The 19,222-nt window shown below is 46.1% G+C and overlaps 1 protein-coding gene and 1 long non-coding RNA gene across 2 annotated transcripts in view; one reads left to right on the forward strand and one right to left on the reverse strand.

Annotated features, from left to right (window-relative positions):
• Positions 1 to 5,938, reverse strand: part of LOC134957830 (flavin-containing monooxygenase 5-like) — a 55,279-nt gene extending 49,341 nt beyond the window's left edge. The window contains exon 1 of the mRNA XM_063940030.1: positions 5,857 to 5,938. The gene's annotated coding sequence lies outside the window, so the exon portion shown is untranslated. The remainder of the gene's footprint in view (positions 1 to 5,856) is intronic.
• LOC134957831 (uncharacterized) overlaps positions 3,292 to 19,222 on the forward strand; it is a 48,610-nt gene continuing 32,679 nt past the window's right edge. The window contains exons 1-2 of the long non-coding RNA XR_010186761.1: positions 3,292 to 3,479; positions 5,984 to 6,107. This is a non-coding gene — a long non-coding RNA (uncharacterized LOC134957831). The remainder of the gene's footprint in view (positions 3,480 to 5,983; positions 6,108 to 19,222) is intronic.

The following is a 19,222-nucleotide window of genomic DNA, read 5'->3' on the forward strand; positions in this document are numbered from 1 at the left end:
CGGAATTCAGGATTGGATCCTAGTTACCACGGACGCGAGCCTCCGAGGATGGGGAGCGGTCACACAGGGAAATCATTTTCAGGGTCTTTGGTCAGACCAGGAGTCCTGTCTACACATCAATGTGTTGGAACTCAGGGCCATTTACAACGGCCTTCGACAAGCGGAGAGTTTTCTTCGAAACCTACCGGTTCTGATTCAATCAGACAATGTCACAGCAGTGGCTCATGTGAACCGCCAAGGCGGGACAAAAATCAGAGTCGCGATGGCGGAAGCCACAAGGATCCTTCGCTGGGCGGAAAATCATGTAAGCGCTCTGTCAGCTGTCTTCATTCCGGGAGTGGACAACTGGGAAGCAGACTTCCTCAGCAGACACAGGAGATTGGGGACTTCATCAAGAAGTCTTTGCAGAAGTAACACTTCTTTGGGGAACTCCTCAGGTAGACATGATGGCGTCACGCCTCAACAAAAAACTTCAGAGTACTGCGCCAGGTCTCGGGACCCTCAGGCAATGGCAGTGGACGCTCTGGTAACATCGTGGGTGTTCAAATCGGTCTACGTGTTTCCTCCTCTTTCTCTCATCACAAAAGTGTTGAGGATCATAAGATGAAGAAGAGTACGAACGATACTCGTTGTCCCAGACTGGCCTCGAAGGGCCTGGTACTCGGATCTACAAGAGATGCTCACAGGAGATCCCTGGCCTCTTCCTCTGAGGGAAGACCTGTTGCAGCAGGGGCCCTGTGTATTTCAAGACTTACCGCGGTTACGTTTGACTGCATGGAGGTTGAACGCCGAATCCTAGCGAAAAAGGGGATTCCAGAAGAGGTCATCCCTACGTTAATAAAGGCTAGGAAGGAGGTGACGATAAAACATTATCACCGTATCTGGCGAAAGTATGTGTCTTGGTGTGAGACCAAGAATGCACCTACGGAAGATTTTCATCTGGGTCGTCTTCTCCACTTCCTACAGACAGGAGTGGATATGGGCCTGAAATTAGGCTCTAATAAGGTACAGATTTCGGCCCTCTCGATTTTCTTTCAGAAGGAATTGGCCTCTCTTCCAGAAGTCCAGATGTTTGTAAAGGGAGTGCTGCACATTCAGCCCCCTTTTGTGCCTCCAGTGGCACCATGGGACCTGAACGTGGTGTTGCAGTTCCTAAAATCACACTGGTTTGAACTGCTTAACAAGGTTGAGTTGAAATTTCTTACCTGGAAGGTGGTCATGTTGTTGGCCTTAGCATCAGCAAGGCGAGTGTCAGAATTGGCGGCTTTGTCACACAAGAGCCCCTACTTGATTTTTCATGTGGATCGAGCTGAATTGAGGACACGTCCGCAATTTTTGCCTAAAGTGGTTTCTTCGTTCCATATGAATCAACCTATTGTGGTGCCTGTGGCTACAAGTGACCTGGAGGATTCCAGATCCCTGGACGTAGTCAGGGCCTTAAAAATTTATGTAGCCAGGACGGCTAGAATTAGGAAAACAGAGGCTCTGTTTGTCCTGTATGCGGCCAATAAGATTGGCGCTCCTGCTTCGAAGCAGACTATTTCTCGCTGGATCTGTAATACGATTCAGCAGGCTCACTCTACAGGTGGATTGCCGGTACCAAATTCGGTTAAGGCCCATTCCACTAGGAAGGTGGGCTCTTCTTGGGTGGCTGCCCGAGGCATCTCGGCTTTACAACTTTGCCGAGCGGCGACTTGGTCGGGGTCAAACACTTTTGCTAAATTCTACAAGTTTGATACCCTGGCTGATGAGGACCTAGCGTTTGCTCAGTCGGTGCTGCAGAGTCATACGCACTCTCCCGCCCGATTGGATGCTTTGGTATAAACCCCATGGTCCTTGCGGAGTCCCCAGCATTCTCTAGGACGTAAGAGAAAATAAGATTTTAAACCTACCGGTAAATCTATTTCTCCTAGTCCGTAGAGGATGCTGGGCGCCCGTCCCAGTGCGGAAACTCTGCAAAACTTGTATATAGTTGTTGCTTACATAAGGGTTATGTTACAGTTGACATCGGTCTTGGACCGTTACTGTCGTTTGTTCATACTGTTAACTGGTTATGTATGTTCCAGGTTACATGGTATGATTGGTGTGGGCTGGTATGAATCTTGCCCTTGGATTGCTAAATCCTGCCTTGTATTGTCCATCTCCTCTGGGCACAGTTCTCTAACTGAGGTCTGGAGGAGGAGCATAGAGGGAGGAGCCAGTGCACACCCATAGTCAAAGTTCTTTTTAGGTGCCCTATCTCCTGCGGAGCCCGTCTATACCCCATGGTCCTTACGGAGTCCCCAGCATCCTCTACGGACTAGGAGAAATAGATTTACCGGTAGGTTTAAAATCTTATTTTCCTTCTGGACTATTTGATACTTGTCAAATTTAAATGTACAGTATAAGGTATTAAATACTTTTTCAGATGAGCTGCCAACATATATTGTCTAGAACATATGCAGCCAAATGGATAATAATACCCACAGCACACATAAAAAGTTGGATAACAAAAAACCCAAGTAATTAGCTGTAACATTGGCACATACACAGTAGCTGGTAAACACTGCAGTAATACCAAAGATTAAATTACAAATCAGCCTCTCTTATGCAATAAACCAGGCTTGAAAAGGGCTAACTGAATACAGTACGTCAAATAAATGTATTTATATTATAGTTCTATATTTCTTATTTATTTTATCACCAGTTATTTATATAGCGCACATTTTCTGCAGTGCTTTTCACATCAATCCCTGCCACAATGAAGCTTACATTTTGCATTCTTACCATATGTACACACATACACTTTTTGGAAGCAAACAATCCTTGTGTTACTGTACAATGCTGATTTTTGTTGCATCAATATATTTTGGAATTTGATAGATAACAGATCAAAGTCTGTATATCGCTTAGCCAAGTACTGTTAAAATAATGGAAGCATTTGTGTTATCTAAATGTGTCTAATCACCTCAGTGTCATTAGGGAAATCTCATCATTTCAGAATTGGAACTGAACCTATTTTTACATTTCATAGTCGAGTATTATCACTTATCAGTGCTGTTTTTTTTTGGATATAAACTGGTAAATGTATGAAGCAGCGGTAAGAGTGGAGTAGTGAGCCAGTGGAGAAGTTGCTCATGGCAACCAATCAGCATTGAAGTAACATTTATAATTTGCATACTGTACATTTGTATGGAGGAGCTGATTGGTTGCCATGGGCAACTTCTCCACAGGCTCACTTCTCCACTCTTATCACTGCTTCATACATTTACCCGAAAAAACAGCTCTGTTAAATTACATTTAAAAAATTACTTTTACTTCTATTTCCAGTTACAAATGGAGAAGTTGAAATGCGTAGGAACCTGACTGGCATCTCAGAGGAGATCTAGCTGGACTACCTCAGAGGGGATCTGGTTAGGATCCCGGCATTCAGAATACAGACACCATAATCCCGACACTGCCCGAAATACCGACACAGGGATCCCGACATGGTTCGCAATGTAAGTATGCCAGGACTGCTGAGAGTTAAGCCGTAGGGGGAAGGAGGTTAGGTTTAGGCTGCAGAGGAAGGGTTAGGGATAGACTGCAGGAATTGGGGGAGTGGGGAAGGGCCAGGCTGCCGGACAGGAGGGCTAGGGAGTTTAGGGATGAGGGTTACCATACTTACCTAGTAGATGTCAGGATCCTTAGTATCGGGATGTCACTGTCGGTATCCTGAATGCCGGCATCTCACAAGCCGAGATCCCAATACCATCCCTCTCAGAGACCTCCTTCCAGTTGTTAAAGTATTCTGGGCTCCACTGTCAGACTATCTTCCATCACAGAACTGTTATACAAATTCAGAATGTGCACTAAACTGTGCCAATGCTCTGAACAATATCCAATTAAGCTTTACACACCCTTCACTTGTATGAATTTTTGTTGTTATACATTGAAAACCAGTTCTAAAACACTACACTATGTATATACTCATTGTTATTATCTGTTTTTGACCCTGGCAAAATTAAGATGTCCAGTTAATGAGTTGCTCAATGAAATTCAGATAAGTCGCACAGTCTTACTTAAGGGGGGTACTCACAGAGCGATCGCTGCTTAAAATCTAAGCAATCTGACTAGATTGCTTAGATTTTAAGCAGTGATCTCTCCGTGTGTACCCCCCATAGCGATAGCGATGCACAGCCCCGCGCATCACTATGGCTGGTGCTAGATTAAGCCTGCATGCAGGCCAATCTAGCAGATCGCTCATTTCACCCGCTGGGTGAAATGAGCGCCCCACAGTCTTCTCCCCGCACGCTCAGCACACATCGCACTGTGCTGAGCGGGGGGAGAGATGTGTGCTGAGCGAACCGCTCAGAACACCTCTCCCCAAATCGGCCCGTGAATACAGCCCTTAACACTTCAAATTATATTTAATTACATTTTCATTTAAAAAATGCATTCCTATTTGCTTTGCAAATATATCTTCCCCTGGAATTACTGGAGACTCATTGGTGCACAAAATCCACGCTTCCCTTCTTAAAGACTCGAGAACATATGTCAGCAAAGAATAAGTAGGATCATGAAACTATTGGACAATGGACATCAGCCACATAAGTGTTATAGAAATAGTGTTTTCTGTATATTATTACTCATTGTTATTTTATATCACTTGTTATATTCAAATAACATGTAAATAAATGGAAGTTTGGGTTAAGCACCAGAGTCACACGATATAGATGTATCTATAGATAGAAAAATAGGTAGATAATCAGACTGTTCTGTGTTCCGTGGAATTCCAGGAACAGAAGTCTGTTGAAATCAATCTTCCCCATGGCTTATCCACATACTGGCCCCATCTTGGAAGGTAGACAACAATTCACCCTCCCCCAAGGACTACATCCAAAGACACCGCCCTTCCTCTAAGCATTTGAGCTAAACCACAAGCCTCACAAATTGCTGAAGGCTTAGAAGCCCATAAACACATTTTGTACACTCTGTTATTCTGTATTACTGTATATTGAACAGAATTAAAATCCAGTGCCTTGGTGCCATCTCTGTTTATAGAATGCTAAAGTTAATGCTGCATAATTTTTCTATCCACTGTTTTCACTCAAATTATATTTGATCTTTAACGTTTTATATATAATTAACACATTCATGCTTCTTGTCACCTCACCATATCATTCTTATTTTACCAAGTAACTGTGCACCTTGGTAAAACCATGCTGCACTAGGTGGGGCAGATGTAACATGCAGATAGATTTGGATTGGGGTCGGGTGTGTCCAAGCTCAAATCTAAATTGCAGTGTAAACATAAATTTGTCAAATATTTGTGGGCTGCATGCAAAAGCAGCCAGTATTGAGATCAGCTATCCCTCTTCCCCTAGCCCTGCCCTTACATTTTCTTTTCAGTCATTTTATGTTACTGATTTTAAAAAAGATTCTGTTGTAAATGTAACAAGAACATTAACAGTAAATATATTCTGAAAGTAGGCAAATAAACTACATAACAAATAACCAGGAAAAGGATTTTTGTCTACACCATAAAGTCTTCTACATAACTAAAATCTACCAAAGGACACACTGTTCAAGCATGCTTAACAAGAATACAAACCATACTTGCCTACCTGACCCTCTCCATGAGGGAGAAAATGCTCTGTTCCTGGACTTTCCTGGTAATGTATGATTGCCATCATCTGTGGTGAGCTAGTTAATTGATAAGAAAGGTGTTTCACCACAGGTGATGGCAATCATACATTACCAGGAAAGTCCAGGAACAGAGCATTTTCTCCCTCATGGAGAGGGACAGGTAGGCAAGTATGACAAACTCTAAAAATAATATAAACAACAAAAAGTCCAAATATTGTAGCATTATACTAATTATGTAAAGTTACTTGCCTGAGACGTCCAGTAAATAAACTTTTCTTCTTGGGCGCTGCTCTTTTAACAAAATTTTTTTTTTTTTTTAAATCCTTTTCCCCTCCTCCTCCTTTTTTTCATGTCTTATGAAAAACAAACTTGGAAGTTGGACAGTTGCCCTGTATCATGTTGATGTTCACTAGGACACAGATCTGAATAGGTCAGAAAGATGGAAAGAAATGAAAAAATTGGCAGTGGCTATGTCGACATGTGATAATCCACTTGGCCAGGTCAGTGAAATAGTTAAGTAATAAATGATAACTAGACCCCAAAAACAAAAGTGCACTGTTAATGGTCAGAACTAACTGAAGCTAATCACATTTTGCTAAATATAAATGCTAGTCTTGTGATAAATTTCTGTGTTCAATTGTGCAAATGACTCATTAGAAAGACAAGCTTTTGATCACTTTCATGGAGATTCTTCTCCATGGAGCTGGGTACTATAGCACAGGAATAAATGCTTAGTGTTAAGAGAATGGTCAGTATACACTGAGACTAATTCAGATCTGATTGTAGCTGAAAATTTGTTAGTAAATGGGCAAAACCATGTGCACTGCAGCGGGGGCAGTGAGATATATGTGCAGAGAGAGTTAGATTTGGGTGGGGTGCATACTTACCTACTCTCCCGGAAGCTGCGGGAGGCTCCCGTTTTTTGGGGTAGCCTCCCGCACCCCTCGGAAGAGTGGGCAGATCTCCCGCATCCTGCTCGCACCCTAGTGATGCGAGCAGGATGGAGAGATAACCTCCCGATTCGCGGGTCCGTCGGGTGGAGAAGGGGTTAAAATGATGCAAATCGCGTCATTTTAGCCCCGCCCCCTTCCCGCGGACCCGCGACTCGCGGCATTTCCCGATGCGGGGGCGGGGCTTAGTGATGTCACAGTCCGGCCCCGCCCCCCGAAGTCACTGCAGCGTCTCCTCTCTGGGCTTCTCCCGGAGAGGAGAATGAAAATGTCGGTAAGTATGGTGGGGTGTGTTCAAACTGAAATCTAAATTGCAGTGCAAAAATAAACATATTTACTCTGCACATGCACACAGGGCCGGTGCAAGGTTTCTTGGCACCCTAGGCAAAACTATAGCCTACCCCCCACCCCTGACCTCTTATTAAAGCTGGCAGCTGCAGTATTGATTAGTTTTAAAAGTTACAAAGACTTTTATTTAGTATTTTCTGTTCGGCGTGGAAGCATACATCTGCAGATCCCTCTGCTGGTATAGTGGTCTTGTTGTGCAATTGTATAAAAATATCTACACGCTGGTCTACACACACAACCAAACTTTGCTGCTGATCTGAGGTTTAGCGCACACTATGCAGATGAATCCGCCAATATAGCGGCCCATTCGGTAAGCATACACACTTACCAATCAGCCAGTTGATGTCTCTGTGCAGACATCACAACTGGACGGGCATTTGAATTGGCCCAGCTGTGATGTCAGTCCATGCAGTCAGAGTACGGCCGCCCATACACACAGCCAGACAGACCAATATATCTGCAAGATATACTGTATCAGCATCAGCTGTGCTGCAGGGTTGACGCAATATGTCTATGAACGCTGCCTTCACAAACATAACAAGTGTACACACCCACTGATGCACTACAGATATACATCGCCCGTTCACTAGAGCAGGCGATATACCCATACTTGCCTACCCTCCCGGAATGGATGGGAGGCTCCCGAAAAACGGGTGACCCTCCCGGCCCCCCGGAAGAGCAGGCAAGACTCCCGATATCCGTGGGTCACCCCCTGCCCGCCGCCCACTTAACGAGTAAAGTGGGCGGTCCGGGCAGGCGATGACGCGATTCTTGTTGAATCGCGTCATCGTAACCACGCCCCCTGCTGTATAATGCCGGTAATTGCGGCATTACACAGCGGGGGGCGTGGCTTAAATGATGCGGTCCAGAAGCCACGGCCCATTCCGCCTCTGGTCCGCCCCCCTGTCACGTCACCTCACTGCCTGCCCCCCCTGCTGAGCCGACGGGCTGCTCTCTCCTGGAGAGAGCAGCCCAGAAGTCGGCAACTATGGATATACCTATTTGTGTGCAATTAGACAGCCTGCGATGTGTTTGGAGGGAAGAGACTGCATCATAAACAACATCATAAATATATACATATATACAGTAAAGACATGGGGGTAAATTTACTAAGGTGGGAGTTCGATTTAAGATGGGATGTTGCCCGTAGCAACCAATCAAATTCCAGGTATTATCTTCTAGAAGGTGCAAGATAAATGAGCAGAATCTGATTGGTTGCTATAGGCAACATCCCATCTTAAATAGAACTCCCATCTTAGTAAATTTACCCCATGAAGTGTGAGGAGTGATCACGTTCTAGAGGCTGTGTAAATAATGTTTGTAATCATCATCAAAATTAAAGAAAAAGAAAACCTTATGACATATTACATTAAATGCATCCAGTCCTAAATACATATACTGTCGATGCATGAACTGGGAATATGGAAGTATAAACTGAACTCCCGCCATCATCCTAGGTAACCCTCCTACTCCCCACATGATCTTCTTTGTGTCTAACGCTTGAGTCTCTCACCTTTAGCTACCCCCTGCAACTCTAACTGCTGGCTACCCTTTCAACCTCTTCTTCCCTCTCAACTCCTGCACTTCTCACTGCTCCCCCCACCACCACCACCACCACCCTCATTCCCTGCACCTTGTTTCACTCCGTGCCTGCTTTCTTCCCCCACTGCCTACCTGCTTGCTTCTCACACCCCGGCACCTCTCACTAACTTCCTTCTCTTTAGCCCCTCTCCCCAATTCCCTTTCTCACCCACTGCAGCGCCTTCCCAAGCAGGGACACTGACATCTCAAATCAGGTCTCAGCACCAGGGCAGATGCAATGGCAGTTTAAAGTTGGCGCAGTCACCCACTGTCACACACACTCAGCAGTCACTCACTGTCACACACACTCACACTCAGCAGTCACCCACTGTCACACACACTCAGTAGTCACCCACTGTCACACACACTCATCAGTCACCCACTGCCAAACACACTCAGCAGTCACCCACTATCACACACACTCGGCAGTCACCCAGTGTCACACACACTCACACTCAGCAGTCACCCACTATCACACACACTCAGCAGTCACCCAGTGTCACACACACTCATACTCATCAGTCACCCACTATCACACACACTCACACTCAGCAATCACCCAGTTTCACACACACTCACACCAGGCAGTCACTCACTATCACACACACTCAGCAGTCACCCAGTGTCACACACACTCACACTCATCAGTCACCCACTGTCACACACACTCACACTCAGCAGTCACCCACTATCACACACACTCAGCAGTCACCCAGTGTCACACACACTCACACCAGGCAGTCACCCACTATCACACACACTCAGCAGTCACCCAGTGTCACACACACTCAGCAGTCACCCAGTGTCACACACACTCAGCAGTCACCCAGTGTCACACACACTCACTCTCATCAGTCACCCACTGTCACTCACACTCATCAGTCACCCAGTGTCACACACACTCACACTCATCAGTCACCCTCTATCACACACACTCAGCAGCAGTGACGTGCGGTGAGGTCAGGGCCTGGGGAGGCACTGCAGCTAAACTCGCCCCCCCCCCCAAAAAAAAAAAAAGTGCAGTCCCCCCACACCACTAAAACCAGCACCAGGCAGAACCAGCCAGGGGGGATAATGCCATAGCAGGGGAGACACTCAGTGTGGGGTCCCCCTGCCATGCCATTAAACACCCCCCAAACCAGTCAGCCCAGGGCTGGAATTCCTCGGAAAGTGGGGTCCCCAAAAAATCAAAATGGGGTCCCCCCTCCCGAGCAACAACCAGCACTGGGCTGATAGCCCAGTGCTATGCCCCGCACCCCTGGTGGCGGTGGGTGCGGGGTTCATTGTATGTTCTGTTCTTTACAGGTGGCCTACAGATCCCAGCAAGCCTGCCCCAGCATGCTGGCACTTGGAGAACCACAAGTGCCAGCATGCCCGAACATAAAGGGCCCGCTGGCACCTGTAGTCCACCTGCAAAGAATAGTAATATTGTTCTTTACAGGTGGCCTACAGGTCCCAGCAAGCCTGCCCCAGCATGCTGGCACTTGGAGAACCACAAGTGCCAGCATGCCCGGACATAAAGGGCCCGCTGGCACCTGTAGTCCACCTGTAAAGAAAATATAAAAAAAAACACACAACACATTCTTTAAAAAATTCTTTATTAAACTGGGTCTTCACCTGGGGGCGGCGACCTTTTAGCTCTTTTGCATGGCCGCCGCCTTCCCAGGGCTTCCGGCGTCTTCACCTGGGAGGGCGCCACCTCCCCAGGGCTTCTGGGGTCTTCCTCCGGCGTCTTCACCTGGTGGGCGGCGGCTGCTAAGCTCTTTTGCATAGCCGCCGCCCATCCAGGACTTCCACGACGACTTCACCTGGGAGGCGGCGGCCTTTAAGCTCTTTTGCATGGCCGCCGCCTTCCCAGGACTTCCAGCATCTTCACCTGGTGGGCGGCGGCTGCTAAGCTCTTTTGCATAGCCGCCGCCCATCTAGGACTTCCACGGCGTCTTCAGGAGCTCTTCTCCGCTCCTCCTCCGCCGTCGGACTGACAGCCGCTGCCTCGCGCTGACTTTTATAAGTCAGCGGGAGGGGGCGGGGCGATGACGCGGCGAGCCATGATTGGCTCGCGGTGGCCATCTTGAATTTCAAAAATGACGCTGAGGCGCCATTTTTGAAATGGGTACCGCTTCCGCTGCCAAAACTCTGCTACCGCCGCCGCTACCGCCGCCCGCCTCTCCGCATCCCGTACCTCCGCATCCCGTACCTCCGCCGCCCGGCCCGCCGCTTCCCGTACCTCCGCCGCCGCACCTCCGCAGGTACCGATGCCGCCCCATACAGTGATTGACAGCGGATCCAGTGACGGATCCGCTGGCCAATCACTGTGGCCTCACTCACAGGGACGTGCTTTCATAGGTTGAAAGCACGTCCCTGTAGGAAAGCGGCACCACTAATGGTGCCGCTTTCCCATGTTATTTCAATGGGCTTTTCCAGCCCATTGCTAGGGCCCACCTGTGCCCGCCCCCCGCTCCCCATACTTTTCCTAATCACTACGGGAGGCACCACGATCGGTGCCTCCCAAAGTGATTTGAACATATATAATGATAGGTAAAATAATAAAGAAGATACTTATGTGTCATAAGTATCTTCTTTGTATTATTTTACACACAGCAGTCACCCACTGTCACACACACTCACACTCAGCAGTCACCCAGTGTCACACACACTCAGCAGTCACCCAGTGTCACACACACTCAGCAGTCACCCAGTGTCACCCACACTCAAACTCATCAGTCAGCCACTGTCACACACACACTCAGCAGTCACCCAGTGTCACACACACTCACACTCAGCAGTCACCCTCTATCACACACACTCAGCAGTCACCCGTGTCACACACACTCACACCAGGCAGTCACCCACTATCTCACACACTCAGCAGTCACCCACTGTCACACACACTCAGCAGTCACCCACTATCACACACACTCAGCAGTCACCCACTGTCACACAGTCACAATCACACACACTCACACTCAGCAGTCACCCACGGTCACTCACACTCAGCAGTCACCTAGTGTTACACACACTCACATACTAGTGCTCACCCAGCGTCACCTCGCACTGCACAGCTGGCTGCAATGAGCCCAGGCAGGAGCTGTCCTCCGCAGGGGTGATGTGTCCAGCGCTAGATCACAGGAAACACGTGGTACAGTAGCTGTGGTTTGACAGCTGCTTAGTGACTAGCAGAAGCTCGGCTCTGCTCGTCAGGATCGGCCACTGCAGGGGGGAGGGACAGGGAACTGCCGGCTGAGAGGGCGCAGGGAGGATGTCCCGGGTCCCAGTGCTACTGAGTTTTGTGAAGCTGGAAATGTCTGACAGGCTAGGGGGCGGGCACCATGCATGCATTCAGTCATTTTAGCACACGGCATGTCAGCGCTACAAGACCCTCGCTGTGGCCGCCCGTAGGCTAACCCACTGAAGCAACATTTTTTTTTAATTTTTTTAAATGGATTCAAAGGGAGCATGCCGCCCTCTAGTGGCCGGCGCTCATAGGCAGCTGCCTAAAGCTGCCTAATGGTGGCGCCGGCCCTGCATGCACAGTAACAATATAACCCACCCAAACCAAGGGCAGCCATCTAGGGACTATGGGGACTGGTGTCCCGGGCCCATAGCATACTTACCTACTCTCCCGGATTCTGCGGGAGACACCCGGTTTTCGGGTAGTCCCCCGCAGCCCCCGGAAGAGTGGGCACCCCTCCCGCATTCTGCCCACTTCCTAGTGAAGTGGGCAGAATAGTGAGAATAACACCGTAAAATCACGTACCCGACGGGGGGCGGAGCCTAATGACGCGATCAGATGCTAATCGCGTCATTTTAGCCCCGCCCCTAGACAAATTTCATCCAATTACCGTCTTTTCCCGGTGGGTGGGCGGGGCCTGCTGATGTAATCTGCTTGGCTCCCCCCTCATCACCGCCCACCTGCTTCTCCTCTCCGGTCATCTCCCGAAGAGGAGATTTAAAATATCGGCAAGTATGGCCCATAGAGAGAGGCCCCCCCCCCCCCCCTGGCTTCTACCGCCAATACCTGTGGAGCTGCACCAATCTGTGAATCAACAATAGGCTGATGCGCAGGGACGACTTCTTAAAACAAGCCTTATTTGTGCATCAGCTCTCCGTAAACAGTTCCTGTACCTCCGCAACACTTTACAATATGTAACGTCACAATGTATGACATCACATAGGGGTGGAGAGTGCAGCAGAATTTTTTTTTTTTTTTTTGGGGGGGAGGGGCCCTGTCTATTTTGTCAGTCCCGGGCCCCACAGTTTCTGAAGACAGCCCTGGTTACTTCTGCCCCCTCTGCAGTGCACATGCTTTTGCCCATTTGCAAACAAATTTGCTGCTGTGATCAAATCTGATGAATTAGGCCCACAATGTGATTCTCTGCGACGTGTGTGTGTGTGTGTGTGTGTGTGTGTGTCATACTTGCCTACCTGACCCTCTCCATGAGGGAGAAAATGCTCTGTTCCTGGACTTTCCTGGTAATGTATGATTGCCATCACCTGTGGTGAGCTAGTTAATTGATTAGAAAGGTGTTTCACCACAGGTGATGGCAATCATACATTACCAGGAAAGTTCAGGAACAGAGCATTTTCTCCCTCATGGAGAGGGTCAGGTAGGTGTGTGTGTGTGTGTGTGTGTGTGTGTGTGTGTGTGTGTGCGTGCGTGCGTGCGTGCGTGCGTGCGTGCGTGCGTGCGTGCGCGTGCGTGTGTGTGTTGCTTTGACTCCATAACTAGCTCAGGTATGGACCATGGCCCCCAGACAAGACCAGGCCAAGGTAATTAGTATTAATCAAACACCCTTCATAGCACCCCTCTGTATGATTTAGTGCTGTCTCTGTATTTACAGGGCTGATTCGGTAATTCTCACATTGCAGAATTACAAATAAGAATCTGAAGATAGAATATATAACTGCGCTGTGCACTTGTAGATAAAAGCTGCTCAGTATGTTAAGAACATTAAAAATTATAGAAACGAGTGCTAAAAAACTAAAATGTGGCACCTGTAAAGAAAAATTAATTTTAGTGTAATTAAACAATGTTTACAGCTCCTTTAGGAGTTAGATTGGGTGGACACAGTCCGTATATAGAGTCCGTTGTACAGTAAATATGTACTAACCCTGCCTCTCCCTACCTTGTAGCCAGGTGATGTCGTCCGTGTCCTGACCAGGCAGCGCTGGTATCTTTTGTCTGGATCAACGTGAACCGCTGCATCCAGCAGTCACGAGCCTCAGCGGGGCCTTAGCTATAGTTCAGGTTGTTGAGGTGTTGCACGGAGAGGCTCGTTGAGGGGCGACCACATGCAATACACATCTTCACCACTGGGTGGCTAATGCTCCCCTAATGCTCCCCTAATCCAGTACTGTAGAGCGAATAGCGGCAGATGAATATACAGAACAGTGGCCCTCATTCCGAGTTGCTCGCTAGCTGCTTTTAGCAGCTTTGCACACGCTAAGCCGCCGCCCTCTGGGAGTGAATCTTAGCTTTGCAGAATTGCGAACGAAAGATTCGCAGAATTGCAAAAAGAAATATCTTTGCAGTTTCTGAGTAGCTCGAGACTTACTCTGCCACTGCGATCAGTTCAGTCAGTTTCGTTCCTGGTTTGACGTCACAAACACACCCAGCGTTCGCCCAGACACTCCCCCGTTTCTCCAGCCACTCCCGCGTTTTTCCCAGAAACTGCAGCGTTTTTTCACACACCCATAAAACGGCCAGTTTCCGCCCAGAAACACCCACTTCCTGTCAATCACACTCCGATCACCAGAACGATGAGATTTCTTGATTAAGCCGTGAGTAAAATACCAAACTTTTTAGCAAATTTACTTGGCGCAGACGCACTGCGTACATTGCGCATGCGCAGTTTGCGACAAATCGCTCCGTTGCGAAAAAAAAATAACGAGCGAACAACTCGGAATGAGGGCCAGTAACCGCACTGTGATAGTGTACTCTTGGCAAGCTCTGGCAAATGGCCAGTGACAACTGTAATGTTATACACACAGACCAACGGTCAGATAGAGAGAGTCAATCAGGAAATTGAAGTGTTTAGTGTACTGTAAATAAATGGACGCTGTAGAAAATATTCATTCTCTGTCGGGACCAACAAAAATAAATCAATAAATAAAAATAGTGAATACAGACGCAAATTTACATGTTAAAGCAATGGTCCATTGTTCAATCTCATAAAGATAAGACTCTCGTTATTTGAAAAGTAACACTTGTATATTTGTGTGATAAGTAGCACCTACAGTTATTTTCTAATTTTGACTGTATATCTGTGTGCATGCCTGAGACTGTATACAGAGTACAGAGTTTTGGAAAAATTGGAAAAAAAACTGTAGATGCTAATCTTTACACAGACATACAATACAAGTGTGTCCTTTACGGGAATTCAACCCTAGCTCACGGGCATGGCAGCCATCGATGATACCACTTTGCCAAGCTGTGTACAACTCTGAGCTGTGCTTTTGTTTGTGTGCATTGGAGACGCTGAGCCAATCTACAAATGTGTCCTCTTACATCCTTGCTGCAGTCACTCTAAACAGCCCTTGAAGTCACACCATGCCGCGGCGGGACTCAGTAGCTCCGATCGTTTTTGTTTGCGGTCTTAGTTGCAAAGTAATGTAATATGACACACAAGCAGCTGATTAAAATGATATGCAGCATGCCTATATTCTGTGGGTGACACCGATTATATTTGTATACAAAATACTCTTCTACAGTGTTTTCCTGGAAAACAATAACATTTCATTTTGGATGCAGATAGAACAGCTATTGCACACAGAATGGTGAAGTGCACGGTAACCATCGGCGATACCACTAGGCCCACATAGCTACAGATATGTACAGTAAAGTAGTTCTTGCGCTATAGCGTATTTCAACAGAGACCTCACTAATGCGCAATGGTGATTCTTGCACTATAGTATTTGAATGCGCAATGGTGATTTTCAATAGCGACAGCTGATGGATGATCACTGGTATTACAATCACTGGTAACGCCATACACCACACTAAGATCTATGCGCACAAGGTTATTAAAACTATTGTATTAAATGACCTTCAGTCTGCATGTATAAAGCTTATATTATATGAAACAAATGAATTGTGTGTATGTACACAAACTTTTGTTTAATGCACAAAGTTATTATAAATATTGGCTAAAATGACCTTCAGGCTGTGTATATAAGGTGTATATGAAACATAAAAGCATTCTGTGCTTAGACTTGGGTCCCATCGCCATGATATCTCATTATGGTATGCAATTATTACAAAATACGGAAAAATATGATATCCAAAATACTTCTGGTCCCAAGCATTTTGGATATGGGATTCTCAACCTGTATATAAATGTGAAAGCCTTCACTCACTCACTCATCACTAATTCTCTTACTCACCGATATGTTAGGAAGATGAAATTTAACATAGCAATTCTTCAGGTGGGAAATAGGAAAACTATGTAATTAGAATTTTAATAAACCTCCCCTAAGGATGAAAAGGGGTTGACATCATTACGAGGCATAGTTTGCATTGTATGAACGATAACGCCCAAACGGACAATCATATCAAAATTTGGATTGTACCTCCAGTGTGTAAAATTTCAGAAATTACTGTTATAGGAAACTTTCTTTCCCCATACTAGTGATACAATACCTTGGGTCTTATTAATAACTAATCTCTATAAATATTGGGATATGGTGCAATTTGCGACTTTCTACTTTTTTAGTCATGTCGATAATACGTACCCGTAACATCTCAGATGACCTTAAAGGGGGGTACTCACGGAGCGATAATCTAAGCAATCTGCCTAGATTGCTTAGATTTTAAGTATGATCGCTCCGTGTATAGCCCTCACAGCGATAGCGATGCGCAGCCCCACGCATCGTTATCGCTGGTGCTTGTTTGGTCTGCATGCAGGCCAATCTAGCAGATCGCTCGTTTCACCCGCTGGGTGAAATGGCCGTCTGCCCCCCCCGCACGCTCACGCCCAGCACACATTGCGCTGTGCTGAGCGGTGGGAGAGATGTGTGCTGAGCGGTTCGCTCAGCACACATCTCTCCCACATCGGCCCATGAATACGGGCCTTAAGACGCATTGCTTTGCACAACCTTTTTAAAACATTCAACTTGTACCTCATCAACCATAAACAAGGAGTCACAGTTGCAATGCTAATACATCCCAACTAGAAATCCGTAAGAGCAACTTATGCAATTCCTTTGTTTGACCTGTTTTTTTACCGCCAAAGTAATACACATATAATGACCTTTGTGTCAAGTATCCAACATTTATGTGTTAATCGCTAAATACATACCAATCTATTGTTCAGTTCACTATACTGAATTATCAATATAAACAAACCTTTCATTCATTCTTTATCTCAGTTATCTAAACATACAAACCGGGGTTAAGGTACAAAGGGGTACATTTACTAAGCAGTGATAAGAGCGGAGAAGTGAGCCAGTGGAGATATTTCCCCATCAACCAATCAGCACTGAAGTAACATCTATAATTTGCTTACTATAAAATGATACAGAGCTGCTGATTGGTTGATGGGGAAATATCTCCACTGGCTCACTTCTCCGCTCTTATCACTGCTTAGTAAATGTACCCCAAAATATTTTACTTTACAAAGAAACCTGCAAGATCATATACACAATACATAAAATGTTTACACACAATACAGATAATACATTATAGATTTAACAAATATAATGATATATATATATTTCTAAGCTACTTCAGAAGTGAGTTTCCAGTTCACATCTTCTAATGTAATTCTGTTCCTAAATGAACTGTGTATTTCATTAATCCTCATTAGTGTATTTAAATTCAAAGATACTTTTGTGTTACTGTGTGTATGCTTGAACGATATAAATAATGTGTGTATTATCAGTCTTTGCTACTTGTTTATGTGTGTATTTATATATATATATATATATATATATACACACAGATAGAGAGTGAGAGAGAGAGAGAGTGTAAGCACGCATGAGTGTGTATGAATGGAGAGAAAGATGGCTGCTAACATGTGGTATGAAATGATATCTGCTAACATGTGGTATGAAATGATATCTGCTAACATGTGGCTTGTAACATGTGGCTGTGTGGTTTATGTGTTTATGTGTAAGGTAATAAGAAAACACTTGGGGGGTTTTATGTGTGTGTCTGCTGTACACAGGGCCGGACAGGCCATCTGGCACTTCTGGCAAATGCCAGAAGCGCCGATGGGCTGGTGGGCCGGTCCGGTCCACAGAGAGCCGGGAAGGCTGTGCTCAGCGCAGCTTACGGCTCTCTGGTTTGTCCCCCGCTGCCACTGCCAGACATGCCCCATTGCTAAGCAATATGGGGGCGTGCCGTGAGTCCACGCCCCCTGACTCGCAACATGCCCCCATTTGCAGTATCCGCACGCCCTTTACATGGGCGCATGTATGCCAGGGCCGGATGGAGTCCCAGTCTATCCCTGGCTGTACATATGAGAGATGTGTAAGCAGGTTTGCTGCATGTATGTGTTAAGTGTTTATGTATAAGGTATAGCTGTTTCATTCATGTACTCAACTAATCTTAGATTATTGATATATTGGGGAACACAATCTGACAGAAACACTTGGGGGAGTGTGTGTGTGTGTGTGTGTGTGTGTGTGTGTGTGTGTGTGTGTGTGTGTGTGTGTGTCTGCTGTACACATGAGATGTGTAAGCAAGTTTGGAAGTGAGTCTGTCTGTATATGTAACTTAAGTAAATAGGCAAAGAGATGGAAGAGAGAGGAGTATACATTGTATTGCAAACAGGGTACAGAGTATTGAATAGATTACAGGATTATGAATATAATATATATTGCAAGGTAGACAAGACTATATATATATATATATAGATATATATATAAATAAAATGCAAGCAGAGTGCAGGAAAAAGATAACTTACAGTGTGTAGAAGTCTAGGTGTAGTGTGCAAAAATGGAGTGGTCAAGGTGTAGTGGTCAAAGAGATTTGGCTTTAGCCTGGTTATGGCTTTTATAGTTCTACCCAGAATGCACTGGTTCAGGTAATAGGCAGTGACCTACAACCCATTGAAACCATGGTTTACATCTCTTGTGCTGATGTGTCCATTCTGACTTCTTCCTGCCACATAATACTTCCTGTACAAGTATTTTAGAGACTATAGCTAAATCTTTTGAGATGCTAATGAACTAAGCCAACTGGATTCTGAGCCGTCTATGTGACATCTAAAAGAGGTTGATTTAGTTTGGATAGAATCATGACAATATCTTTCACAGTCCCCCTGTTGTTTGAAATCCGACACTGCAAGTTAGAAATCCTAATCTAAGCACACAGAATGACACTCAAAAGATGCAACAGTCTCTCCAATCTTCCTCCACCCCAGCACAAACAACATCGAGCACATAGGTGGTGCGCAACAAGCTCCCGGATTTGCAATACATAGGTAGAGTCTCTGATTAAAGTTCTTGTGAAATTTGTTTTGGAGCTCAACAGAGGTCACTAGAGAGCCAGCAGAGGTCACTAGAGAGCCATGATCTTCCACAACTATAAAGCGTGGTCTGCAAAAGCAGGAGAATTTTGACTGACTGCGAGCTGCTTTTGTCGAAGAAGCACCATCCCGCACCACAGTGTTTGAGTGGTTTGCAGAATTTTGGCACAGGAAACGGTCACTGGAAGACAAGGCACTTTGCAGCTAACCTGTATCTGCCATCACAAAAGCCAACATTGCTGCCATGCAGGCCATAGTTGAGGTCAG

This window comes from Pseudophryne corroboree, chromosome 9 (genome assembly GCF_028390025.1).
Source record: "Pseudophryne corroboree isolate aPseCor3 chromosome 9, aPseCor3.hap2, whole genome shotgun sequence".
NCBI classification, from domain to species: domain Eukaryota; kingdom Metazoa; phylum Chordata; class Amphibia; order Anura; family Myobatrachidae; genus Pseudophryne; species Pseudophryne corroboree.